Genomic DNA, 17,774 nt, shown 5'->3' with positions numbered 1-17,774 from the left:
TTTTTTTTTTTTTTGTCTGGGAAGCTCGATCTGTCCTTCAATTCTAAATGGTAGCTTTGCTGGGTAGAGTAATCTTGGTTGTATGATGTTTTGATATAGCCCTCATTATGGGTATGAAGGGCTATATCATTGTTTTTAATTTGCATTTCCTTGTTGGCTAATTATAATTGCCATTTTTATATCACTTTTAGATAAATGTCTCATCATATCTTTTGCCCATTTTGTAATTGCCTTTTCTTTTCATTACTGAGTTCTGAGGATTCTTTATGTATTTTGTATATAAGCCTCTTATCAGATATATGATTTGTAAAAATTTTCTGTCATTCCATGGATTTTATTTTCATTCTTAATGATATTCTATGAAGCACAGAGAATTTTAATTTTGACGAGTCCATCATTTTTTCTTTTGCCATTTTTGGTTTTGTGTTTGTGGATTTTCATACCTTAGAAACTGTTTTCTAACCCAATGTCATAAAGATTTATGCTGATATTTTAGATTAACAATTTTATAGTTATAGCTCATATTAAATTTATGATCAATTTTGTGTTAATTATTTGCATGGTGTGAGAAAGGGTCAACTTCATTTACTTGCATGCATATATCCAGTTGTACTAGCACCATTTGTTGAAATTCAGTACAGACTATTATATCTGCACTGAATTGTGTTGTCCTTTTCTTGAAAATCAATTGACTCTTAATGTAAGGTGTACTTCTGAATTCAAAATTATGGTCCGCTGATCCATATACATACCTGTATGCTAATACCATACTATGTTGACTACTATAGCTTTGTAGTAAATTTTGAAATTGGTTAAGTGTTAGTTTATTAACTTTGCTATTCTTAAAGATTATTCTCACTATTCTATATTCTCTACATTTTATATGACTTTTTCGATTATGTCACCAATTTATGCAAAACAGGTAGCTAGGATTTTGAAAGAGAAAATATTGAATGTGTAGGTCAATTTGAGCAGTGTCATCATCTTAACAATAATAAGCTTTTCAATGCATAGACAGGAAATATGTTTCCATTTCTTTAGATCTTACCTAATTTCTTTTTTTAAAAAAATTGTAGTTTTGGGTATACAAATTTGGCAGTTCTTTTTTAAATTTATCCCCGAGGAAGGAGGAAAATGGCATAGATGATAGAGGCTCTATCCATCCCTCTGGTGATGAAATCAAAGTTGTGACAGAAACAAGGAGCAAACAGCAAGGAAAATCTCCTGGGATCTATATGAACAAGTCCTGCAAGTAGGGAGAGAATTAAGAAATCACACTACAATGGGAAGAAGTAGGACGGGGCAAGCATACGAGGCTGCCCGGTCCCCTGTAGCTAAGTGGGAGAGAGGCCATAGCAGTGGCAGCCCGCAGCTGCCGACACCTTTTAAATCATCTATCCGCGAGCAGACTTTCACGGTGACAGAACTGCTCACTGTGAGCAGCAGTGCCGTTTCAGCTGCGCAGGGGGCACCAGGGATTTATAAGAGGACACCGAGTTGTCAGAGCAAGGGCCCAAGTGAGACTTGCTCTGTACAGAAGTGCTGGCAGTAACCATTGTTCCTCCCTGAATCCTCCTTCCCTCCCAGTGTGCGGACTTGGGGCCGCCATAGCTGAGACATCATGAACTGGATAACAGAGGTCACTCTGCCCAGAGGATTCCCTGAAACTCCGCTTCCCCCAACTAGCGGCTCCACCCAAGCCACATCCAGTTGTGTCCTCGCTTAGTCAGGTGCCCCTTGCTGAGTAGCACCTAGACTCACAATGGTGGCAGCTGGCCTCGGTATCTGGTGTGGCCTTTTGAGGCAACTATAAGCAGAGTATCTGTGGATTGCTTGCTGAATCTTAACAGGTGGCCCTGGAAGGGCACAGGCTGGGGCTAAATTTGGCCTGTAGCCAAACTCCTTCAGGGCTGTGCCATTGGATGCTTACCACACAAAGCTACACTAATAAGACCAGGGAACTTAAGAGCTTTGCTTAGTACATAGGAACAGACTCAAAAAGGCAGCCAAAATGGAAAGACAAATAAGCAGAAACCATATGAGAGAACAGAACAGAGATTCAAATATAATGGAGACAAGTAATCTAACAGATGCAGAGTTCAAAACACTGGTTATTAAAGATGCTCAATGAACTTATGGGAAGTATAGATGAATTCAGTGAGAGCTTTAAGAAAGAGATAAAAAAACATAAAAATGGAAATGGAAATTATAAATGGGAACCATCAGAAATGAAAAACATATTATCTGCGATGAGAAGTATATTAAATGGAATAAACAAAGTGAATAAAGAAGAGGATCAAATGACCTATATTGAGGATGGGAAAGCCAAGGATGCTCAATCAGAATGGCAAGAAAGAAAAAAAAAAAAGACGCCAAGACTATAATAATAATTTAAGGAGCCTATGGGATGCTGTTAAATGTAAAAACATCCATGTCATAGGGGTAACAAAAACAAGATGTTGAAGAGCTATTTGAAGAAATAATGATGGAAAACTTCCCTAACCTGGTGAAGGAAATAGACATACAACCCCAGGAAGCTCAGAGAGTCCCCAAAACCAGGAGCCCAAAAAGGCCCACACCAAGACACATTATCATTAAAATGCCAAAAGTTAAAAGCAAAGAGAGAATCTTAAAAACAGCAAGAGAAAAACAGTTAGTTACCTACAATGGAGTACCCCCATAAGACAAAAATGGCAGCTGATTTCTCAAAAGAAACTATGCCGGCCAGAAGGGTTTGGCATAAAATATTCGATGTGATGAAAACCCAGGATCTACAACCAACAATACTTTATCCAACAAAGCTATCGTTTAGGGTTAGAGGACAGAGAAAGAGCTTCCCACACAAAAATAAGCTAAAGGAATTTATCATCTCCAAGCCAGTGTTACAGGAAATTTTGGAGAGACTTCTTTAAGAAGAAAAAACATGTATCAAAAATAGTAATAAAGAATGGTAATAACTACATTCCTATCAACAAGTACCTCAAATGGCAAATAATTAAGTGCTCCAATCAAAAGATAGAGTGGCTGAATGGATAAGAAAACAAGACCCCTACATATGCTGCCTCCAAGGGACTCACTTCAGATTAAAAGACACACACAGATGAAAAGGAAGGGGATGGAAAATGATATTGTCTTGATGGACCTAGAGGGTATTGTACTGAATAAAATGGATCAGATAAAGAAAGACAAATGTGACATGATTTTACGTACATGTGGAATCTAAAGAACAAAATCAACAACAACAACAAACAAAAGCAGTAATAAACTCATAGATACAGAGAATATTTGGAGGGATACTAGATGGGAGAAGGGTTAGGGGACAAAAAAAAGGGCAAAGGGATTAAGAGCTACAAACAGATAGTTGCAGAATACATATAGAGTTGTAGAGTGTAGCATGGAAAGATGGTTAATAATGTAATAAATACGTAAGGGAGATGAGGGGTACTAGATTTAGTGGGGTGATCACTTTGCGAGTTATGTAGATCTCTGATCAATACGCTATACAACTGAAACTGATATATTATTGTATGCCAAGTATTATTGAAAAAAAAACTCATTGACTTGTACATGTAAATACAAGCAACTTATTTTCTATTATATTTCAATAAAGATGGAAAAATTTATTCCTAAATATTTTATTCTTTTTAATGTTATGTTAAATTGAATTTTTTCTTGTTTTCATCTTCAGATTGTTCAATACTGGTGTATAGAAATACAATTTTGTATATTTATATATTGATGTTTTACCCTGCAACCTTGATGAAGTCATTTATTAGTTCTAATAGTTTTCAGTGGATTCCTTAGAATTTTCGACATACAAAATCATGTCTTCTGCAAATATAGTTTTGCTTCTTCCTTTCCAATCTCAATATCCTGTATTTACCTTTTTTGCCTAATTGCTCTTGCCAGAACTTCCAGCAAAATATTGAATAGAGGTATTGGGAGTGAGCAGCCTCGTCTTTTTCCAGATCTTAGGCAGAAAGCCCTAATTCTTATGTTAGCTGTGTTTTTTGGTAAATTCCATTGATCAGCTTAAGAAAGTTCCATTCTACACTTAGCTTTCTGAGTGTTGCTTATCATAAAAGGGTGTTGAATTTTGTCAACTGCTTTCTCTGTATTTAATGTAATGATTTTACGGTATCTGTCCTTTGTTCTAATAATATTTTGTATTGCATTGATTCATTTTCAGATGTAAAACCAACTCTGTATTTCTGTATTAAATCCCACTAATTCATGGTTTATAATCTGTTTAAATGTGGAGAATTTGGTTTGCTTGTATTTCATTGAAAAAATTTATGTCTTTATTCATGAGAGATACTGGTATGTAGTTTTCTTGTTATATCTTTCTCTGGTTTTGCTATCAGAATAATTCTAGCCTCATAAAATGATTGGAGATGTATTCCCCTTTCTTATGTTTTTGGGCAATTTGTGAAAGATTGGTATTAATTCTTCTTTATACATTTGGTATAACTGACCAGTGAACCATCTGGTCTAGGATTTTTCTTTTAGGAAAGATTTAAAATTACTAATTCAATATCTTTACTTGTAGGTGTGTTTATATTTTTATTTGTTCTTGAGCCCATTTTTATAACTTGTGTCTTTCTCAAATTTGTCCATTTTATTTTATTTATCTAATTTGTTGGCATACAGGTATTAATATTCCTTTATAATATTTGTATATTTCGGTAGTGATACCTTTTCTTTATTTTTGATTTAGCAATTTGAGTCTTCACTATTTTTTCTTGTTAATTTAGCTAAAGGTTTTTAAATTTTGATGATCTTTTTAAACACTCAACTTTTTGTATGTTGATTTTCTGTATTGTTTTCTTCTCTTCTCTATTTTATTAGTTTCTTTTCTAATCTTTATTAATTATGGAGCATTCTTATCTGCTTTAAATAAATAAATGCATGCATAAATGTGCTTCTTTAATGCACCATATACCTGTGTGCCAATTTTAGGTGTTATGAATGAAGATTCATTACAATTCCTGATTTCAAGAATTTTGAAGCATGGGAAATGAATTCAAGGGAACTTGCTGATAATATAGGCATTTTGGGGGAGAGAGGGGAAGGACTTGCAATTAAATATGAGATTTCTATAAGACTACATGTTGAATAGTAGTTATGCTAATAACTCAGGATGTTTGTATTTATGTATTAATTTAAGTGTACCACCTGTTCTATGCTATGTATTGAGGGTGTCAGTGGACACAATAAATACCACTTGGCACAATCAGTTTATAGGTGTATATTTTTTTCAAATCCATCAAAATGCTGAAAACATTTGAAATGAAAACAAGAATGCTTTCAGCTGAACCAGAGTGATTTTATAAAGTTGTTCTTGCTAGTAAGTATAGGAAGAACAGAAATGTAAGCATGTGCTTAAACATTAATGGGATGTTTGTACAGTGCTCAGAGTACAATATAAGAAGATGTCATATCTTCGATATATAGTCTACTATAGATAATTGTGAAATAGGAAAAGAAGGCAAGAGATAAAAATAGATTGCACTTCCTCCTGAATCCTATGAGTAACAGAAGACGAGAAGGCATTAGACATGCAATAAATTTATTGGGGAAAGTTGTATGAGAGAAAATAGGAAGAGAGACTGAGGAGGCTGGAGAGCCATCAGATCATGATGCAGGTCTGACTCTTATAAAAGGGAAAGAGGAGGTAGAAAGAGGAAGGAAGGTAGGAAGGTAGGTTGGAAGATTTTAGACTGAAGTACAGTCCTCAAAGGTTTTGTCAAGGCCAATGGGGAGTCTACAAGCCAGATATCTGTCAAAGATGTTCTGTATCTTCTAGGAATGGAAATGCATTATTATCCCTGTCATGCTTGGAGAAGCCCATGGGAAGAATAACCTCAACTTTTAACAGGATGATGGATTTCAGAGTGTAGCAGTCAAGGCTGTTTTTCAGTTATGCTCCCTGAAGTATGAGCTCTGAGAGTCATGTTTTTACTGCTGCCATATAGTGGCTTCAGGCAAAGACAGTATTGTTCTGTAACTTATGACTTCACTTAGTATTTACCATCCATAGTAAAACCTTTTTCATGTAAAGTCTGAATTGGAACTGTCTTTCTTGATAACAGATATGGTCCCTGAGATGATCCCTTAACCCTTCTCTAGAACCTTGATTACCCAGAAATCCTTGACTTTAGCAATTCCATTTAACAGACAGGGATAGTGACACTAACAGCATGATCCTATCTGTTAGTGTCACTATCCCTCACACATACACACACACTGGCATGATCCCATTGAATCAACCTTTGGTCAGAAAAGGGGAGGGAGAGTAGAATTGAACCCCACGTTGAAATAAAATACAATATTCCCAATGTTCGTTAGTGTGATTGGCTACCAGAGAGGGACTCAGAATTAAAATGACCTAAGATATAGCTACTTTTTTCTGCCATAATTTTGTTCTCCACTCATATCATGGTAAATTTGTGTTTAGTTTAAGTAAGGATGCTTTTTTTCATCTTCCAAACCTGGATTTATCTTGTCTTTGTTCTTTGAACAGTGTACCAAACTAAGCCAAGGAGAGATTCTCTGGATCAGGGCCCATAGGAACATGAAGTACTTTATCTTCATTCTTGGACAAAAATTATTGCAAAGAGAGATCAAATGACTGAAACCAGTTCTAGTTGAACTCATAGTAGAATCTCAGTTTTACTTGTCTTTGTATTGATTTTTCTCTATATAAAGTACACCCGTATAAGTAAGCATCAGAAATAAAAATGTACCTGATAAGTCAGAAAACGGAGAATTGTAGAGATACCTGATAAGTTCAGAAATTGACAGTTGATCCTCATTTTGAGAGGAACATCTAAAATATTTGTCAATAACATCTGAAAGGCTTGAATTGGCCCTCATATTTATTTTTTATTTATTTATTTTTTTACTATTGTAAAGCTAGTGGACTATAAAGACTTTGCTTCCATCAGTAGTAACAGCAGTAGCATACCCTAGTCCTGTTGGCAATTGAGCCTTACCAATCTAATTTTTTGCTGGTCTATAGTGTTATATGTCAAAGTTGAAATGGATAAGAGATTCAGTAATAATGGGAAATATGATTTAGCTTGGTTAAACTTTATGTGTTTATAGGATTTAATACTTGAGTGGGAAGAGGGAAGAAGAAAGTCAGAGTCTAGAGCTTATCTCATTTCTAATTTTACTTGAATAATTAATTTTGAATCACTTCTTAACTATTATGCCTCTCAGTTTGCTTATTTGGGAACTAAATTATCATTATCAACATTGAAGAGTTGAGGGAAGATTGTGAAGTAGAAGTACATGCTGTTGGCTAAAAGTGACTGAGATTAGTTATTTCTCAAATGAATAAATTGTTTTCAGTAAGGCAAAGTTATTTAAGGTGTGCAAGCTTTTAAGTTGCAGAGTGAGTAGTAGAAACCAGATTTTTAAATTAAAATTCACAATCGGTGCTCTTTCCTACCACCAGATAGGTGGTTTGTCAGTTTCTTCCTTTTGAAATTCTCCACATGACTGCAAACTTTTTCACATGATTGCTGCCCTCAAGTACTGTTATGACTACACAGAGCTTTCCAAGAAAGCATATTATTAAGCATGCTTTATGTAAATTCTCTATATAGAAAACTCTAATGAATCCACTAAAAAAAAACTATTAGAAACAAAACAAACATCAATGTATAAAAATCCATAGCATTCCTACACACTAATGATGAAATTTCAGAAAAAGAAATGTAAAAGAAATCCTTTTGCAAGTGCAACAAAAAGAATAAAATTTCTAGGAATAAACTTAAAGATCATGTGAAAGACCTATAATACTGAAAACTACAAGACATTGTTAAAAGAAACTGAAGAATACACAAAGAAACAGAAAAATATTTTGTGTTCATGGATTGGAAGAATCAACATAGTTAAAATAGCCATATTACTCAAAGCAATATGCAGATTTAATGCAAGCCCCATTAAAATCCCAATGGCATTTTTTAAAGAACTAGAACAAAAACATCATCAGATTTGTATGGAATCACAAAAGAGTCCTAATAACCAAAGCAATCCTGAGAAAAAAGATCTACCATCAAAATATATTGTAAATGTTCATCTGTTAATGGCGATATGTAATGAGATTTTACAAATTTCATCTAGGAAATGTGTTTTCACACAGATAGATATTACTAAATATTGATATTAATTGAAAGACATATGATTTTAATTGAGTATATCAAATATTAGAAAAGTATTTATAGAATTTCATTAGATTTGTCTCTTGATGTTTGTTTTAGCATAAAATTACATTGCATACTTATTGCTTCCAATTAAAGGTTAGATGGAAGCTCATTAATTGCATGGTTAAGTAGATTTTGAAATGCTGAAATTTCCATTGCATTTACATCAAAATTCAAAAATGTTACTGGATTGGAGTTCAAATCTAGAAAATATATCTGCTGCAAATTTGCATGAGAATGGACATTTCACCTTTTTTTAAAAATATGGATAATGCAGGAAGTGTATGAAGCAGCTTGACATTTCTTGTGATTCAAACTATATTAATTGTCATTAAATTGACTTTAACATACTGTATATTTCTCAATAAGTTTTCTTTCATCTTGTTATTTTAGGTTGACTTTATTAAGAAATATAATGAAGTCTACAACAAAAATTATTCTTCAAAGTCATTTAGTGTCTGATAATAGTGGTTGGGTGCAGTTCTCATTCAAGAATAAAACTTCAATCTTGGCCCAGATTTTAAAAAATTGCAATAAAACACCACCACTAACTCATCAAATTTCTGTGTAATAGGGCAAGTCTAGATATTCAGCTTGTTTTCTAACAAAAATTTCACAAAGCTGATGATGGTTAACTCCGTAAGAGTGAATGAAATTTACTATTTACACTATTGGTTCAATAATGCATGATATTTTCAAATATTGTTTGTAAAGTGCCTTCTAATAAATAATGCAATAAATGACCATAGACTTTGAATACTTTACATTTTTACAAGCATTGTAAATTTATTTAACTAGCCTTTTCCCTGCCCCACACATATTTTCACCACCATCAGTTCTAACACATCTTATTATATTCCACTTCAAGTTGTATTGCATTAGTGTTTTCTTGTTTGGAAATATTCTTGCCTGTAGTTGTTCCATGCAGACTATTCATAGAGACTAATTATTCATTCACTTCAAACTCTGCTTTGACTCCTTAAATAAACAGCAACAACTGAGCAGTATCATTAAGAGCCAAGGAAAGGTACTTTAAATCATTTCCCTTCTTATTTAAGTGACTATTGATGTGCTCAATCATTTTATTTTTTATGTGTTTGAAGCAATTCTGTTATAAAATATTCTGCTTTAAGTTTTCTGATTTTTTTGACCATTGTTTTCCTGTGAGTTGGAAATATTGTAATAAGTGCTAAGTCTAGTAATGTCAAAATATATCGTATTCTTGTAGCACAGTTGTAGTGTCATTGCTAATATACACGATGCTTTATCATATAATTTGATAACAGAATAAGCCATAACTCCACTGTGCCTTAAAAGCATAAGTTTCAAAGATAATTTTTTCTTCATTTCTTCTTTTTAACATGATGGATATACACTACTAATAAAAAATAAAATGAAATGAAATGCCATGATAAAATAATATATATTACACTTGAAACACTGTCAATTTATAACCACATCACTGTGATTCGTAGTGTGCCAAGCAATAGTGGAAAACAATGAGAATGCTATGTAAGGTCTCTATTACAAATATGTAACTGTGCAGTTATAGTGTGGAAACATCCATAAGAGATCTGTGAACAAATGAACATGGCTCTGTTCCAATAAGACATTATTTATAGACATTGAAATTTGAATTTCATATAATTTTCATTTGCCATGAAATATTAATTTTATTGTTTTCGAACATTTAAAAATATTAAAAAAATATTAGATCATGGAATGTACAAAAATAGGCATTGGGCCAGATTTGGCTCACAAGATTTATTTTGCTAATGCCTAGCTTAAAGCAACAAAGGTTTTTTTCTTGCTCTTGATATACATGTAAAACACTGGTTGGCAGAGGGGTTCTGTTCATTGTAGTTATATAGAAATCCATCTTAACAAAACTCCTCAACACATGCAGTCATGAAGGCAAGAAAAGGGAATATGTTGAGTTGCACACTAAAGCTTCCAACCTGAGGGGATATTCACTGCTTCTGTTCAAATTTTATTAGCCAAAGCATGTTACATAGTTTCCTTAATTTTAAATGAAGCAAGCAAGCATGGAAGTACAGCTCTCTTGTTTGCCAGGGTGAAGAAATTATCACAATAGCTCATGCCTTTGTTTGTTTGTTTGCCTTTTCAGTCTTAGGCCACCGAAATACTATTTCATATAATCTGCCATCCTTGATTTCTATCTTACTCTGCTCCAATTTAACCATCACACTCTGTCACATTAATTTTCTTAAAGCACAATTTTAATTATATCATTGGCTTCCAAGTGTCTTCAAATGAAAAGTTCTGATTATAGCATTTAGGATATTCCATAAATTGGGTCTAAGGGACATTTCAAGCTGTAGTACCCATTTCCCCCCTAAGCAAATACTGTTTAGGTAAAATTCCATTTTGTCTAGAATGCTGGACATTACTAAAAATTATCATCTTTGTGGTTTATTGTACTATACGCTTTACCTGGAATTTCTGATGGAAGTGGGTACCCTGACCAAAAATGGGAATCCCATAGTCTATAAGTCAATTGAAAGTTAAGAAACCTGAAAAAAAGTAAAATGAAGTATCATTCATACTCTGGCCTAAAGTGATAAATGGAAAACTCAGTGAGAAATGAACAACTAAAATATAACTAAGCAATTGTTGCCAAATAAGCATTGCCCACCATTGCTCCACCTCTTCCTCCAGTAATTATCAGAAATAGTACTTAAGATATTGCTTACAGTATATGCATCATTCTCAGTAGCCACAACCTCACATATCCAAAACCTGTACTTACAAAAGAAACTTAAAGACTCATCAACACTTACTATATGCTAACCACTAAGAATGCTAAGATAAAACAGATTTTATCCTAAAATAGGGCTAGGGAACATTCTAGCGTGAGAATATCAATTTTTTGGAGAGGAGGTATAGAAATAGGGACTTGAGAGTATTGAGTACACACTTTGTATATTCAGTCCTATGAAGTCATACCTTAAAATGTCCCTAATAAAATTATCTAGTTTATCTGCCTCAGTTTACATCTGGGAAAACAGAGACCCAAAGAAGGGGAGTTACTTTCCCAAGATTACTACTCTATTATAATCATCAAAGAAGTATATGGCACCTAATTCTCAGACCAGTGCTCATAAATAGTTATATGATTCACAGTTAACAATGATAACTTTCAACTGCATTTCACAATGGTATACTCATTGGCATATTAGCATTCTTAATAAGATTACACACACACTACTCACAAGGACACTTCTGTAATTGCATGCTAGGTTCTTACTTCACCTAATCCCACTCCAAAGATATTGACAATGTAGAGATACAAATAAATTATGAGAGTAACTTAGGGTCTCCTTTAAATTCTTTCCACACACTGGCTAGGCAACCAGTGGTGGTCATGGCATAGCTCTCTAATCAACTGGCTCACACATAAACATTTTATATTGCACTTACTACATGCCAAACACTGTGTGTATGTTAATTTATTTAATCTCTTTGACAGCTCTATGAAATAAGTATATTATCCATATTTTACAAATTAGGAAACCAAGGCATGAGGAATTAAGTAATTTGCCTGAGGTCACACAGTTATTAAGTACTGGCACCAAGATTCTGAACCAGGTGGTTGTGCTTTAGGGCAAAGTTTTTCAACCTCAGTACTTTTGATATTTTTGGCCAGATATTTCTTTTATGTTGGAGGAACTGTCTTGTGTATTGTAGAATGCTTAAAATGTTTCCAAACATTGCCATATTTCCACTGTGGAACAAAATTGCCCCTGATTAAGAACTATTGCACTAGTCTGAATTTTCAGTCATCATTGCCTTTAGATAGTATTTCAACATCTTTTACCTTGTTATCTGTTTACTCAATAAAAGAATACTACTAAATCAGTGAATATATATTTATATAAATATAAATATTTAATAGATATTATTTGGACCTATGGTTAACTCGTTTTCTATTATCTTTTGCGTCCCTTTTAGAAATTTAATAACTAGCTTTGTATAGTCTTCATTTAATCTTTTTGAATTGGTTTACTTGAGAATGAAAAATAGCTATGAATGTCTAGAAATTGATTTAATCTCTCCATCCTTTCCAATTCATAAAGTTACTTAGCTTTTAACTCCAACTTTGTTTATCATATATAGAAGAATATTCTGATTTGGCTTTCATTCTCCATTTCAGATATAATAACGGAATACCAAGACTTAGGTATTTTTGCCTGCTGTTTTTATCTCCAAAGATTAATTTTTTAAAGATGGGAAAAGGATAAATTACAAAGGCTTTATCTCACTCAAGCCTTAATTACCAGAAAAGGAAAATAAGAAAAATCTACTCTTACTATGCTATTCACCTTTTTGTAACCATTCATTTTTTGTTCACTTCCACCCCATTTTTAACTTGTTGGGACCTTCTCCTGATATAGACTCTGCACTGTCTGGAAAGTATTCTCACCTTACCCAGGTTTTAAAATTTTAATTCAGTCAAGAATATTACCTGAGACAAGTTTCTTCTGAATATCAATCTGTCTATTACTGTAATCCATGCAGAGGTTAGAATAAAATTTCGCTATACAAAATTTAGCACACAGGGGAAACAGAAATTAAGTGCTAAACAATTCTGGAATCCACCAGGTGGGAAAAAAATAGCAATAAATTAATGTGTCAAAGAAAAAGAGAGAGCTGGGTCAATGAGGTTTAATGATAATCTTTTCAAAAATATCAGCAGAACTAAGTTTTCGGCTGTACAAATAAGCACAATCCATATACAGCCTATAAGAGGAAATTCTGAGCATCTGAAATGAGAGTGTCGGAAGTGAATAAAGTTGATCAAAGTCACAGTTCTTGGTCAATCAGTCTTGACCTTGAAGGAACACAACCAAGATCACTTGATTAAATATGGTCTTTCATGTGATTTCCAGAAAGATGGATCTTCAACTAAAAGATCATAGTCTTACTCAGCATCACTGCTGAACAAGGAAGATGAAAAGTAGGATAATATATGGATCAATTGGTCATCTGTGAGAAATAAGGCTTTCTTCACAGAAAAACTCAGGACCTTCTACAGCAACAGTCCTCAAACCAAAAAGTGTGAAAGAATCTCCTAGGGAGCTCATACAGCCTACTTCCTAGGTCTTTCCCCAGAGATTCTGATTCATTGTCATTGTTTTTCAACCCTAACTGCATATTGCAATTACCTGTGGAGATTTTAAAAAATACAGATGCCCATCCCCAGCACAAGATATTTAAGATTTAATTGGCATGAGATGAAGCCTGGCTATTGTTATTTTCTAAAATCTCCCCACATAATTATAATGTGCAGCCAGGGATGGGAACCAGAATCGTACATGAGGCCTATAATTCTACTTTTAAATATCTTCTAAGTTAATGTGATGCATTGACTACACTTTGTAAAATACTAGGCAAAATTGTGTACCCAACACATCATAAACCTGCTAGTCTAAGTTGCACATTTATGAAGTGCTCTGTGGTTTGTGGCTTCCAAACAAGCCTTTATTACTCCTAGTTGTCATAATGCTGAAAAGCAGCTCAGATGACCCAAATCAGTCTTCAATCCAGATATATTTTAATTTTAGGAGTCATAATTCCCTTTCTACTTCATATTATTATACAGATATAGTTTATATGACATTCTTTGAAGTCCAAATAACTGCACAGGCTAAAGAGTTATTTTAATATTTGCGATGGAATTTGTATTGTAGAAGAGCATATTTGTTTGAACCCTCTTAATGATGTGCAATGGAAAAGTGACTAGTGATATAACACCTGCTTTATAGGTGGAAGTAGTTCTGCATTTTTAGACAAGAGAAACACCTGCAAAAATTTCAAAATGTGTTCTGAAGAGGTATCTTTTATTTTTTTAAATTATTTTTAATTAAAGTATAGTTGGAATACAATATTATATTACTTTCAGGTATACAGCATAACAATTTGATATTTATATATCTTATGATGAACTCTTTTAATTGCACACAGTTAATTTTGCAAATTACCATGGCAGCAGAAATGTTCCAGAAAGGAGAGTTTTTATCATAACAAAGATTTTATAATATAATTGTCTCCTTTGTGCCAGATTGTTTCTTGCTTTTCTGAATATACATATTTTTGCTTCAAGGATTCTTTTTCACTTCTCATATAAGACTTGAATTTCCTCCAAAATTACAGCTTTACAAAAGAGAAACCTAATTAGATACTTTAATTAATTTATCTTCATTAAAGGCTGAAATTTGCATTGACATAAAACAATGTGCTAGCCTTTTGGAAGGCTCCATCTGATATTGGGGTAGGAGTATTTTGTACCATTTACATTTTGGTTTTAGTACTCATATGCTTGTCTTTACTCTTTTACCTTTTCAATTCTAAAGTCTTGGAAGTCAGGCTTAAACCTGGATAAAATTTCAGAATATCATATCAGGCCCAACATCTACTAGATTAGTTTCCTGGCATACTTCTCCTTAAATGTGCAAAATGAATGAACTGTAGATCCTGCTTATGCTAGTTTCCCTTTACAACCTATTCTGCGCCTGGGGGAAATAATTTATATTTGCATTTATCGATGTCAGAAATCTCTCATCTTTGTTCCTATTTAGTAAGCTGTATGTTTCAATGCAGCCAGTGCTGATATCTGGAAGACAGTCGCAGCTATTAGTGAAGCAGTTGTCATCGTAATATTGCCATTACTACCTACTTCACCCCTCTTCATTTATTACATCCCATTTATAATTTTTAAAATTTTAATTTCTGTGTTGCTCTATGTAATGTCTTTTGTATTGTAATGTCATGCATCAACTAGTAGCATAAAAATTAATACACAGACATGCTGCAGGGGGATTTCTAACTCAAATCTACATGCTAGACAATTCAGCTTCAGGAGAAATTTACTATAGAAATTCATTTAATATATATGATTTGCATAATACCTATAGAATTCTATAATCCTAAATTTCAGAAATGTGGTGTATCAAAATATAAAGTTGAAAAAATAGCTTTGTCTCTAAACATATGAAATGAAAACGTTTTAACAGTAATTACAAGAACTTTAGTAAATGTCACTTAAAACATAGAAGAAACTGCTTTCCAGGAGAAAAAACAAATTGCTCGTTTGATTATGGCAAACATGCAACATGTAGAAGAAATACTGATCTTTCTTTCATGAATCCGATTTTTTTGTTTGTTTTTTATATTTTAAGTCATCACCCAAAAGCAACCCAAATGAACATTAGTGCTTGATGTGACCGATTTAGCAAAAATTATTTAGAATAATGTTTTGGGAGAGAATCACATTTTTGAATAATAATTTCAGTAAATTGAATATTTTATTAAATATAAATATAGTTAAGAGAGTAACTTAAGCAAACATATGAATGCAATAAATTCAGTGAAAAAAACTCTTCTCATTAACAATGTGTGAAAACATTATTCAGAGCACATATAATTTTACCATAAATGATATGCCTGTTTTATGATTATAGTCTCAAATGTGAAATTTCACCAATGATACCCTAAGGCAGTGGTTCTCATCAGCATCACCTGGAAACTTGTTAGAAATTCAACTTATCTGGCCCAGAAACGCTGCAGATGATACTTATAGTGACTAAAGTGAGAACCAATGTGTTAATATCTTTTTTTAACCTAATTTAATGTTGGTTGAGACAAAATTTTAAGTAGTATAATCAGTTTAAAATGGTAATAATTGGTCAAGATACTTTTATTTTAATAATTTTTTATTAAAAATTATTGGAGTGACACTGATTAATAAAACCAAATAAGTTTCAAGTGTACAATTCAACAGTATGTCGAATTGTATATTGCATAGTGCGTTCACCACACAAACTTAGATTTCCTTCCATCACCAAATATTTGACCCCTTTTACTTCTATCTACCTCCCTCCTTTCCCCCTTCCTTCTGGTAACCACTCATCTACTTTCCACATTCATGAGTCTCTGTCATGTTTGTTTGTTGCTTTCAGTTTTATATCCCACATATAAGTGAAATCATATGGTTTTCCACTTTTTCTGTCTGACTTATTTCACTTAGCATGATTATCTCAAGACCCATCCATGTTGTAGCCAATGGCAGTATTTCATCTTTTTAATGCTACTATTCCATTATATATATGTACCACATCTTTATCCAGTCTATCGAAGGGCACTTTGTTTTTTTCCATGTCTTGGCCACCATGAAAAAAGCTGCTATGAACATTGTAGTGTATATATCTTTATGGATAAATGTTTTGAATTTTGTGGAGTAGATACCCAGAAGAAGTGTTGCTGGGTTATATGGTAATTCTATTCTTAATTTTTTGAGGAACATCTATACTGTTTTCCATAGCGGTTGTCCAATTGATATTCCCACCTACAGTGTATGAGGGTTTATTTTTCCCTACAACCTCTCCAAAACTTATTACTTGTTCTGTTGATAGTCATTCTACCATGTATGAGGTTATATCTCATTGTGGTTTTGATTGATTTGCATTTCCCTAATAGCTACTGAAGTTGAGCATCTTTTCATATGTCTGCTGGCTATGTGTATGTCTTCTTGAGAGATGAGTCTGTTCAGATCCTCTGCTCATTTTTTTTAGTTGAATATGTTTTTTCGCTGCTGAATTGAATGAGTTCTTTATAAATTTTGGATGTTAACCCTTTATCAGAAGTGTCATTGGGATATCTTCTCCCATTCAATAGGTTGTCTTTTTGCTTTGTTCATGGTTTCTTTTGCTGGGGTAAAACTTTTTAGTTTGATATAGTCTCATTTGTTTTTCTTTTGTTTTCCTAGTATGAGGGGATATATCACCAAAAAAATATATATTCCTAAGTACAATATCAGAGAGTTTACTGCCTATGTTTTCTTCCAGGAGTTTTATGGTTTCAGGTCTTATGTTTAAGTTTTTAATCCATTTTTAGTTTATTCTTGTATACAGTGTAAGATGGTAGAAAGTAACATAGTCTAGAGATTCTGCAGTGCATCATCCACAATATCTGGAATATGATAAAAATACTAGATGCAAATATAGGAGAAAATGATTAATTAGCAAGAGAAATAATAGTCAATAGCAAAATACCAGAAATTATCTGGATATCGGGGCTAGCAGAAAAGGGCTTTAATATAACTATGATTATTATATTAAAGTGCTATGGATTGAATGTTTGTGTCCTCCGAAATATATATGTTAAAGCCCTAACCCCAGTTTTAGTATTTGGAGATGAGATTTTGGAGATGTAATTAAGTTTAGATCAGGTCATAAGGGTAGAGGTGCAATGATGGAATTTGTGCCCTTGTAAGGAGATGGAGAAACCAGAGGTTGGCACATGCGCTTGTGCTTGTGCTTGCACTCTGTCTGTCTGTCTGTCTGTCTGTGTCTTTCTCTGTTCTCTGTCTGCCATGTGAGGGTACAATAAGAAAACGACCATCTTCAAACCAGGAAGAGAGGCTTCTCCAGGAATGGAACTAGCTGACACCTTTTCTTGGACTTCCAAGCTCCCAGAGCAATGAAAAATAAAATACCATTTGGAATATAGACTGGGAAGGAGCATTAGAGATCCTTATTGGTG

This window comes from Pteropus medius, unplaced genomic scaffold (assembly GCF_902729225.1).
Source record: "Pteropus medius unplaced genomic scaffold, Ma_sr-lr_union100, whole genome shotgun sequence".
NCBI lineage: Eukaryota > Metazoa > Chordata > Mammalia > Chiroptera > Pteropodidae > Pteropus > Pteropus medius.
This window is presented reverse-complemented; position numbering follows the sequence as displayed.